The sequence below is a fragment of the Pinus tabuliformis genome, chromosome 4_2 (genome assembly GCF_031772625.1).
Source record: "Pinus tabuliformis cultivar Carrire ecotype Pingquan chromosome 4_2, CPIR1, whole genome shotgun sequence".
Lineage (NCBI taxonomy): Eukaryota > Viridiplantae > Streptophyta > Pinopsida > Pinales > Pinaceae > Pinus > Pinus tabuliformis.
The window spans coordinates 757,311,594-757,323,252 of record NC_142304.1 but is presented as its reverse complement, the minus strand read 5'-3'; positions in this window follow the sequence as shown (position 1 = coordinate 757,323,252).

The window sequence follows — 11,659 nt, the reverse complement described above, 5'->3', positions numbered from 1 at the left end:
AGATGCCTGGTTTACACTTCACCAACAATAAGAGCATATAAAAATTAAGACGTTCCATCCAAACTCCTTTGCCAACCGCTAGTGATGGAACGCCTAGAGAAGTTGCTTTGTCCGTCAAAGCTGCTCTGTCCATTTGAAGCTACCCACTGCCACCAAAATCTGCCCTATCCACTGCCGCCGAAGCTGCTCTGTCCACTGTCGCCAAAGCTACCCACTGCCGTCGGAAATGGTAAATGGGAACGGCTCAACCAAATGGAAAAAACAAAAATGAAATTTTATGTGTGGGTTTAAGCCTTAAGGTTAGTTAAAGATTAGGTATTTTAAAGTTTTTGACATTTTTAAAAGTTAAAACTTAATAATAAATATCATATTATTCATTTTAATTTATTTTTTTTAAATTTCAATAAAAAACAATTATTTGAAAATTAAATTTTTAATATAATTTTATTTTTTTTTTTTTTTTCTTCTGAAGAACCCAAAAATCTAAGAATCCAATTTTTTTTTGGAGAACCTGGTTCTTCATATAAGAACTCGGTTCTTATGGGTTCTTCTCTGTACCCAAATCTGGTACTTAGGGATGGGTTCGAGAACCCCACCCCCAAGTTCAAAGACCTATGCAACATAGATTTATTTACTTTGTACAAACTATATACTTTTAACAGTATGGATTGTGTTGATAAAATGTAGTGTAGATCCTATATTTGTCCACCAATCTATGATTTTGATGCTGGTGCTGGTTATTGAAGTACTGAAAGGATGCTTCAAGTGAGAATCTTGAATTTTCAACAAGGGATTATAGAGCATTTGAGGGTGTGCAGTCACTCTCTGTCTTGTGTGTACAATGCACATTCATTGGAACAACCTAAGATGAGTACACATGTGAAATCTTCATGAGTGGAGATTACAGATTACTTTGAAGTCAGTAGAGTACAAATACTATAGATAGATCCAAGATAACCGGAGGTGTGATATGAATTATGCTAATTGGAATTTAACAACCATTTTTTTAATTCTTCCTTTTTCTTTAATCAATGCTTTTACTTGGAAATAAGTGGTTTTTTTGTCCTATGATTTTATTTGATATTTTTGGCAACCATTTCTTGCATTATGATTCATAACTTTTAGTCTTTCTTTCTTTTTAATGCTAGATGATTTCCACAACTCTGAACTATATCCAGAAAATGTAGCATGGACAACTACGAGTGTAAATGAATTTTACTTCTCACATTTGAGAAATTGGATGTGTTATGAATTGCAGTGTCAAATTTGCGGAGACCTGATAAAGAGGTGATGAATCGATGACCTTCAACTTCAGATTGTATGAGAAGGGATGCTCATAATGAACTTTGTGTTGATGTTAGTTGCCATTGGCACTGGTAAGACAAATGATTATTTTATTTTGAGGTAGGTCCCTTATTTATATGATAACAGACTATCTATAATGCCTCCTGTTAATATGTTGTCTTGATGTAAATGGGAAAAGTTATGTGCTTGTATTAACTTGCAGACATCGACATACTTGTGATGGGGAGTACATAATGATAGCTGAACCGCCAAGGTACCAAAACAAAGGAAAACATGCTAAAAGCACTGGCAGGTAAATAATAGCTTTTGTTGTCTAGATTCATCTAATATTAATTGAAAGAATGCAAAGTCTTTTTTTTTAACCTAAGTCGCATGAAACTTGGAATTGGGTATGGGTTGCTGAAACGAGAATGTTTTGAATGTGTGACCCCAAACAGGTTGTGTGCACAGATACATATATTACAAGAAAATAAGAATGATACACATCAATAACAATCAGGCAATAACAAACACCGAAAGGAGGAGATACAATCATTTTTCTTTTGGTGGGGATCAGGTTAGTAGCCTTGGAAGCAGAATTGACAGAAATGACAAGAGAAATTCAAACTCTGTGCAGGTTCTTTAGGTCTAGTGATGTTGGTCTTGGGTATTTAGCAGTTTAGCGTAGTAGAGAAGCAAAACGAGCTAGGAGAGATGGCATTGGCATTGTCTCTCACACAGATAACAATGGAGGGTCTTTTTGCAACATAAAGAATCTAGATAATGGAAATAAGTTTGTGGTGAATGAGGTAGGCGAAGATGGCATGTGAAACAAGCTCTCAAAGACACAGAAACTGGCAAGAAGCTAACCATGGAGGAGTTTGAGAGAGCTGTTGGGAATTCTCCTATTGTCCAGGAAATCATGCTGTGGGAAAGTGTGGAACGAGCAGAGGAGAAAGAGGATCCTGACTCAAATGGAAAGGCTTAGTTTCAAGTCCAAAAAGAAAGGGGGTTGGTTAAAAACTATCAAGGTTATTGTCCACACAATTTGGGGGACCAAATATAAGAAGAGCAGTGATCTTTCAAAAAGGGGGGAAGGATATATAGTTTTTCCACAGATGATAGTTAGAATATTCTCCTCTATATTGCACAACATATGAAAGTGTATCAATATGGAAAGTCCTGCAAGGTATTAACAGTACTTTACATGCATCAAGAAATCCAAGCTCATCATGGTTCTATTTGGACGATGAATTTCAACATGGATGGCCATTATGTTACTAGAGTTGGTCAGGACCGTGTTATTTATGTGTGGACACTAGAAGGTGATAGAATCAGACCGCAAATTTGTTGCATCTGCCAATAAACCAGATGATAGTGCCTCCAATGCCCTATTTTACAATCAATGGTTCACCAGAATTGGTTTCCTTGAATATTGAAAACCTCGTAGATAAAATGAAAAGAGGAAAGGCCACCTCTGGTAGAAAGAGATCGATAATGGACTGTGCTTTGCTACTGGAAAGTGTATTCTTGCTTTCGGAAAAACCAGTTTGTTCTTTTGAAGGTCATTTGGATGATGTCTTGGACCTTTCATCACCCCATAGTCATGTTATGATGTCCCAGAAAAATAGAAAATTGTATGAAGCCATGTAGGCACTATGTGTATTCTCATCTTCTTATGTAAATAATATTATGATATTAGATCAGCCATAGAAATGTGGCGAGTTTGTGTTTGTTAGAAGAGACTTTTAACTAATTCCAAATCAAAGATGGTCCTTTCATGGCTTATCATAATATGCCTATGGACATCTTAGCTGTTTCTGAAATTAGCTATGATGTTGGCTGTTGTTTGTGCCCTGAGGAAGCTTCCACCAGGACACTGCTGAAAAATGACAAAGAACTTCCCCATTAGGCCAAAAAACTGTTTAAAATGGTTGAGTTCCATTGCCACCTTGTCCGTCCAGTGCATGGTATTGTATTTTCTAGGACAAGTTGGTCATGACAACTATTTTATTAGTTAAACCTAAGTGTTTCATTTAATGAATGTCCAAAACAAACAGGACATGAATGAGAAATCCATATAGGGTAAATATAATGTATTGAATATATAGATGAGGGAGAAACTTGGGTTGGTGGAGAGCAATTGTCTTGCGAAAAGTAAGGGTTAGTTTTGTAACTTGTTTCCATGGATCTTTTCACCTTCAACAGATACAACAACCTACATCAGATCCAACTGTCATGGCTCCTGTGTGTGGCAGAGGTGTTTGTAGTGACAACACAGCTCTGGTCAAGGATCAAGAGAGGTGCAACAGTCTTATAGAGTGTGATCAATCATAGGAGTATATACACTAACCTTAGGAGCAGTGTTATCCTTAGCATAGTGGCTATTTTAGTGTGTTGTTCCAGAGTTAGTTGTGTTCTTTTGTTAAGCTTTAGTCAACTGTTGTTCTAGATTTGGATTAGGCACTAACCTTAGGAACAGTATTATCTTTAGCGTAGTAGATACCTTAGTGTGATCCCTTAATTCAGTTAATGACTACCATGCAACTGAGGTTCATACCGAAGTTGTGACAGCTCACAACCTTAGGATGGGTTTTTTGGAGCTTCTAGAAGCCAAGTGGTTGTGACTTCTGGAAATGCCCAATATCCTAAGGCTGAAAACCCATCCTTGCATACTAATACCACCCTGCTCATGAGACATAGCACCACCTACAACAAAATTCCAAGGCACTTCTACTGAAATTGTGACCTATGGCAGGATTTATGAATCTTTTCTCCAGTTGGAGGTCAGTTGGACCGTGTACATTCAGTTGAATGAAATAGAATTAAGGCACGTTGCGTAGTCTTTTTTTTTCCCATCTCTTGGACTAACGTGTGAACTACTGAATCATCTAGTACAAATTTTCCTCCAGAAGTTGTGAAATTAAGCTCGCCACATCTTCTTTTGCTGAAGTATTGGCTTGAAAGGTGTGAACCCAACCACTACTCTTTATCAAGTTATTACTTATTGGTGTTGTTGTTGTTAGAGTGCACATGGTAAATTACCAAGTGTTCATTAAAATGTGTCAAAATATCTTTAGATTTGAGTTTCCAGTTGAGTTTCGAAGGTCTATACAATCTTCAAAATGCATGAAAATTTGAGAAATATCATGGAAAAGTTGGGGATATCAATTCAATATATATTTGTCTAGGCTTAAAGTGTCCAGATTGCCTTCTCACTGTGACTTGATAGACATCAATAGTAACATTATACCCAGATTTAGGTTTTTGTTTATTATATGCTAAGTGGCCATTGTCATGAAGGTCAGGAGTTTTCAAAGTGCCATCCACTTCTTCTTCTTTAAGTTTGAAAGCTTCAAGTGAGATGCGCCCCAGATAATAGATGATCTTTTTAAAACATCTGTCTTGTTCACAACTTTGATTGTGAACAAGACTGTAATACTGTCATCAACATATCATCACGACTACTGGACTTGTAATGATATCATACATGATGTTGAACTGAAAAGGGAACAAAAATGATGTTGAGATGCATTTGTTGAGATGTCATAGAAGGGGCAATGTCATACATAGAAGGACTGATGCTGCATATGGCTAAAAATATTTACAGGGTTCTATCCTTGATAGTTGTAGGTCTATATACTTTCAGGAATACCATTCTTACTTGAGAGTTACATAATTGAAACTTTTCAATAGAAGGTGGATTGATTCTTGAATCAGATGCTTCCAGATGCTTTCATTTCTTGATGCCCATAGCTGCTATAAGATAGGAAATCTCCATAAGATGGCTCATCTGATATTGGGCTGATTATGTCAATGGACAGAAACATATATATCATCATCATTTGTCCCAGTAGTATGTACAGATGTAATAATCCCCCTCTTTTTTTGTTTATTTGAGCTGTTGCCTGAGACTGAAGGACAAAGTGATGAGACCTTACTAATGATTCAAATATCATAATTTTGGTCACTGTCAAGTAGCACAATCCTCCATATTCTGCATATGAACTTCTGTAAGTGAATCATCACTGCTCAAGATATATTCCAATGATCATTCCTATACATCTCTATCTCTCATAATTGTCAATTTATATAATCTCCACTAAATAACAACTTTTTCGTGAATCAAGCATCTAACATATTTTTAAGCTCAACAACATCAATTATGCTACTAGGATGGAGTAGCACAAAACTAAGATACTGTCAAGAAGATAAATGTGTTTTCATAAGGTGTTGTTATATAAAGTTTGCAAGCCTTTACTGCTAGACTGATCAACTTGCTTCAACAACACTGAATTCACGATGTCATAACCACACTAGTGAAAAGACCAAGGCTTCTCTATGCTACTGTTGTTGTCTTATGAATTGGATTCTGTATTCAATCTGCCCGTCACTATAGCTGCCTTCAGGAGATCTCTCAAGACTGCTACAAGATTCCATCATACATAGCTCTTGTGCCTCAGGTCTGTGGATTACCGATGTTCTGCTTTATGTCCTTTGGTTCTCTGTTCAGATTAAAATCATAATGGACATTATTCTTAAAGAGCTATAAGACTGTCATCCTTGAGGAGGGATGAGGACATATATGTATGAATTTTATGAATCCTTAAAAATGTCTTCTCTGATGCTCAAGTGCTAATAATAAAAAACTGATGGAGTGTTTCTTCGACATAGTTGTAAAATAGATGTAGCATTATTTCTTTTGCTAAACCATATGATCTTTCAGAAGTTGATCATTGAAGTAGAGCTCCCTTACAAATTTGTTTTGATATCAGCTCAAGAATTTATGTTGGAGTTATGCATCCTTTCTCTGAGACATATCTTTATGCCAATTAAAGATCTAGTGTTGTCTCTATTGGATTTCTTATTTTCAATTTTTAGATTAGACCATAGAGAGTAAGCTTCATGATCTATGCAGGGTTGTGATGGTGTTTGATATACCAGGGAATCCAAGCTCACTGTCACAGGGATCCTAGCTTTCTACAAATCTTCAATATGTCACAGGACTCAATGTAAATATGAAAAGACTGATCATAGGAATATTCCCATCAACATAATTCATGCTTCGACCATGGCACAATCAGTGGATTAGTGGACCAAGAAACTCGTCCCTTGATCAATGCATGACCAAGTAATTTGATTATTATGTCTGCATTACAAAACCATGTATTTTTATTCTTTTGGCTTCGGTGCATGTAGGAGTTCCTTCTACAACTCAAGATTTCTTTAATCGAGATTCTCAGAAAAGAACTTCAATTGTTCTTGAACAGAGGCCACTAACCAAATGAATAAACATAGAAAAAAATATCACTTCAGACTAGAAATACTCCAAATTGTTTGGTGTATAGAGGCCAAGTGGTTTTGTACAACACAAATGCCTAGCACTTCGCCCTTTCTTATGAAGCTCCAGACCGCAGATCTGATCCTTAGTGGGTCGCAGATCTGAACTGCAAAGAGACACAAATATGCATGTGAAAAGTTATAACCGCCATAAAAAAAACTTACTCAACAAATATCGTTAGTAGGAGTTAACTACTGAGTGGTGTGTCACTGTCACTGCAAAAATTTAGTGAAACCCCTAGAAGCAAAACACATGTGACAGATAAGAGCCCATCCAATATAAAAATATTTTGGACAATCCTCGCAGAAAACATATTTGTCACTTCCTCCTGGAAACCCTAATTTTTCCTAGTGGTTACTTGATTGGCCACGAAACCTGACCATCAAATCTCGCTTTCTTTAGAATATTTGGATCATAAATAGAAACACCACAGGAAGCATATTCGTTACTGGATTTCCATGGAATGTTTACCTTAGCACAAAATGACTGTGAATCTGTAAAACCCTTCGTTGTATAATCACAGTGGCCTCAGTTTGTCGTAGATCACTTCAGAATGGGCAAGCTCTGTCATAGAATTACTCCAGGCACCAAATAATAAGATGACTCATAGTATCTTCACCGAAATTTGGTACCACGAGATCTTGATCTGGATAGAATATCTCCAAGAACTCGTATGCGCCATATCTCAGTGAGATGATTGCCTCTAATGACTTAGACAAGAATTAGATCTGCAACTTGAAAGAAAAAGTTCAGACTCTTGCTTGGGCTTGTCCTCACTAGCTCTGATACCATGTTAAATTTATGACATGTTTTTTTTCTTAGGATAGAATCTTCACAGTTCCATATTAGCCCATTGATTAATTCAATTATCATATTAACAATTTCTGAAGAGAGAACATAATAGATGATGAAGACAAGCCAAGACAAGAGAACACAATAATATGGCACAAGCCAGGGAAAAAAACCCCAAGATGGGGAAAACCCTTGATCAAATCTTCTTATTATTAATGTCAATTGTTCAACAGAGAGAGAGAGTGTACAATAGAACAAAGTGAAACAGACTTGCCAATTTGAAAGTCCAACCTTAGACAAGAAAGCGGCTCAATGGCTGCAACTCCAACACTATGTCAACAGAGGTTGCTCCTGATCTAGTTAGGGTTGCATACTATATGTTGTTGTCTCACTCAATTAACCCAACATACCTCCATTCCACTGCGGCTAACCTAGGCACATAAGGAGATTCCTTTCGCTGGCACTTGGGGCTGACTTAGATCCAAGATAAGCTGCTCTTGGTCCTCTGGACTAGTATCTGCGACCCTTGCTGAGACAACAGATCAGGAGAGTGGTCTTAAAAGATAAGAGATTCTTTCTTAGGATGATCACAAACTGGCCCACAAATCATTACACAATTCAGCCTCATGTTCTGGTCGTTGATTTTATCCTGCAATTATAAGAGTATTCCCTTCAGTCCAACGACTGTCTCTCATGAGTATCTCGGCCCGTGACAAGAAAGAAAGCCCAAAACATAAACCCTTTTGACGTCCTTCTGAACTCGGTTGCCTCAGACTTGATTTTAGACATTTGATGATGTAAATGAAGATGGAGGATGCCTCTATATATATGACAATTTGTCCTTATGAAGGTGAAACCGACCTTGACATTTGGAGGCAAATTTGAATTTCAAATTTTCAATTTTCCCGCTTTAATAAAGTCATGACTTGTAGGATTTCTTTTAAATAAATAAATATTTTCCCTTATCCAAATTTGGTGTTCTATAGGTCGATTTTGGTCCTCTCGAAAAGAGGAATTCAATGCCACAATTATCTTCCTCAAAGGACTTGTCCAAAGTGGGATTTGGCCCTAGTTTCCAATTTTAACAAAGTCAGATGCCAAATTTGTTCCATTTTAATTGATACACATGACAAAAAGGGACATGTGACACATCTCCTCCACATGGGGTGTAGAGTGTACAACTCCATGCAATGAAGGGAGAATGGACAAGTGCATTGTGATTTTGGTTTTGTAGCCTTAACTGCATATGAAATCACAACCCCTACAAACTTAACCTAACAGGGTATCAAACTGAATGCTTCAACCCTTGTAAAGTTCAATTCAGATGATATAGAAGTTTGGAAGCATGCCATACTAATGTGGTGATCCATTTGCTCTCCTAATACTTTGTATTTCTATTATTCTTTGAGTTTAGTATAGATCTGAGAGTTTGAAATTACTAGACTGCAAAGATTTCTCAAGGTTTTAGCTTTCTTTTCCTTTCATGTGTATTATATATAAATTGTACTCACACGCGATTGTGTTTAATTTCATTTTGCTTGCAGTTTCGAACGCCCAAGGTGATTTACAAGAAATATGTAGGCCTCTTTTTCTCCATGTGTGTGGACATCACTGATAATAAACTAGATTATTTGGACAACATTCATTTATTTGTTGAGATATTGGATATAATGATATTTCCCATCTAGAAGGTAAAATGGCTTATGAAATTTGGATTAGTTTTTTTTTTTTTTTCTAAAGAATTTCTCTTTGTATTATGTTAAGTTATCATCTAATAAATTGAAATTTTGCAATAACGACGCTTGAAATATTTGGCCATAAAGTGAATGCTTAGGCTAAATCTAAAGCATTAAAAATTTCACCTAGATTCTTATCCTGATGAACTCCCCGACCAGCTTGAAGATCTTGCTTCCAGTATCTATTGATTTTGACCTTCATTAGGCTGCTATTGAGGAATATAACAACATCCTTGACTCTACCATCATGTTTTATATCAGTGCATCATGTTGGAGAACTGAATTGTATTACAATACTACATTAGAGATCTAGCTTGCTTTTTTGACATGGATATAGTCCTTTGTATCTATAACAAAGTCCTAGAGAACTACTATCAATTATTACTATTAGGGAATTAACATTGGAATCCATGACCACAAGCACTAAGCTTCTAGTCCTCAATCATCAATGTGCTATATTATTTCCACTTTTGTCATCATTACCCCTCATACTGCATGAGGATTGTATGTGTGATTTTTATTAAACATTACAGGGATTTGCAGGATGATAAGTTTATGAGAAGTGATTACTTGGAGATGGTAATTCCATTAGGTTGCTTTAGTATTTTGGATTGGATGAGATTATTTTATCCCTTTGGGATCAATGGTAATGGCTTATCCATTGGTTTTCTATTCAGGGTGGCATATCTATGGTTGATGGATTAGTATGCTATTGAATATTTCGTTATGGTGCTTAAATTTTCTTCATGTGACTATTCTTAGCATCATGATGTTGTTATTGGTATGTTGCTTATTATGTTTAGAGAGTACTACACCTATGCTTGTGTATGATGGGTCTAATTCCCCAAGGGATTGGCTATGGTGGTGATGATAAATCATTGGTTGATTTATTAGGAGGGTACACTTCACATGTTATGTTGTTAATCATCACTTGAAACTTGGTGAGACCTAGGTGGGGTGATATTTGATCAGTTTGTTTGTTGAGGTTCCCTATAACTTATTGATATATTTCCTATGGTCATCACATGTTGGCAAGGATCCGATCACATTTGAGGAAAGTATTTGACACATTCCCCTTTGCTCTCTTGATTTATTATTGGGGTTGTATTGGCACATGTGAAAATAACATATTATTATTTTGGTGAAGGCAGTCCCTTTTTATACCATGGTGGGCACATTCTTGGGCATGGAATTCCCCCAAGACATGTTTTGGGGTTTAAGGCCCAAGTGTTGACCAAATATTCTTGTAAAATCTCCGTGAATTGCGGGCACAGACCATGAAATTATTATAGAGTCACAGGTTTGTCCGCCCTCATTTTGTAATGTAATTTCAACTTAATAGACCTACCCATGGTCCGTGGACCATGGGATTGTATAAATAGTGCGAGGTTCTAAGTAGAGAAGGAAGCGAAAAATTAGAATAAAAGAGTGAGAATTATAAGTGATTAAGTCAAAGTGTAAAGTGTGTCTTTGGGTTGTAGAGTAGGGGAAGGCTCTGCAGCTGAGTGCGCAGAGGGCAAGTAGTCTGCAACTGAGTGCGCGAACCCCTGCAACTGAGTGCGTAGGGCAGGTCGAGTCTATAACCATTGGGAGAATCAATAAAGAGAAGTTTTACTATATTTATGTGTATCTTTTCCTGGTTTAATGCATGATTGGATATAATTTGCAAGAATATTGTTTATTTACTGTGCGAACTTGTATGAATGTTTTGTATAGTTAATTATAACATGAGGCATCCAAGTACGCGAAGGTAATTAACTTGTACAGGAAGATAAGTAAGATCTCAGGTAATAGCATAGAGCATAGCTCTAAGCAGCGCAGGAGCTCCACAGCCCTTATTTAGGGTTGCGCGAAGCCAATGTATCAAGCCGCAAGGAACAGGGAAGTGTGTGAAGTGACCTGCATATAGGAACTAACAATGGACCAGTCGAACCTCTCAGACATCTCAAGGGTGTGGAAACCTGGTTCTAGCACTCTCCCATTCTACTTTGGGTGAGACCTCAGTCCGCGCTCCGCGAACTATTGCCGAAAGGGCCAATAGTATATGGATTTCTTTGTATAATTAACTCCGAACCTGGGTCAGGCCCCAACAAGCCAACACACATACTTTACATCTTGCACAGTATATGTTATAGTCATACCCTTGTTTTGAGCTTCCATACATATGGTTGGCCACACGCTTTATCCATGACACATTTGTTTACATAGGAACACTATCATATTCATTGGGGTTGTACATCACTATTTCATGGAGTCATGGGTAAACATGCCTAACCCATGATTTATGAAGGATACACTATTTATCACATGGGTTGTTCACCTTTTAATATTATCGCGCTTCCATTATGATTTCACGGGTCCAAATGTTCACATATTGTCATAGTGGTGGATGCATAGAGTATGTTATGGAGTTGTTTTTATTTCTTGGCACATGGATCCATCATGTGATAGTTGTTCATGTGAATGGAGCTCTGTCTTTGAGTTGTGGCTTGACCTTTCCATTACT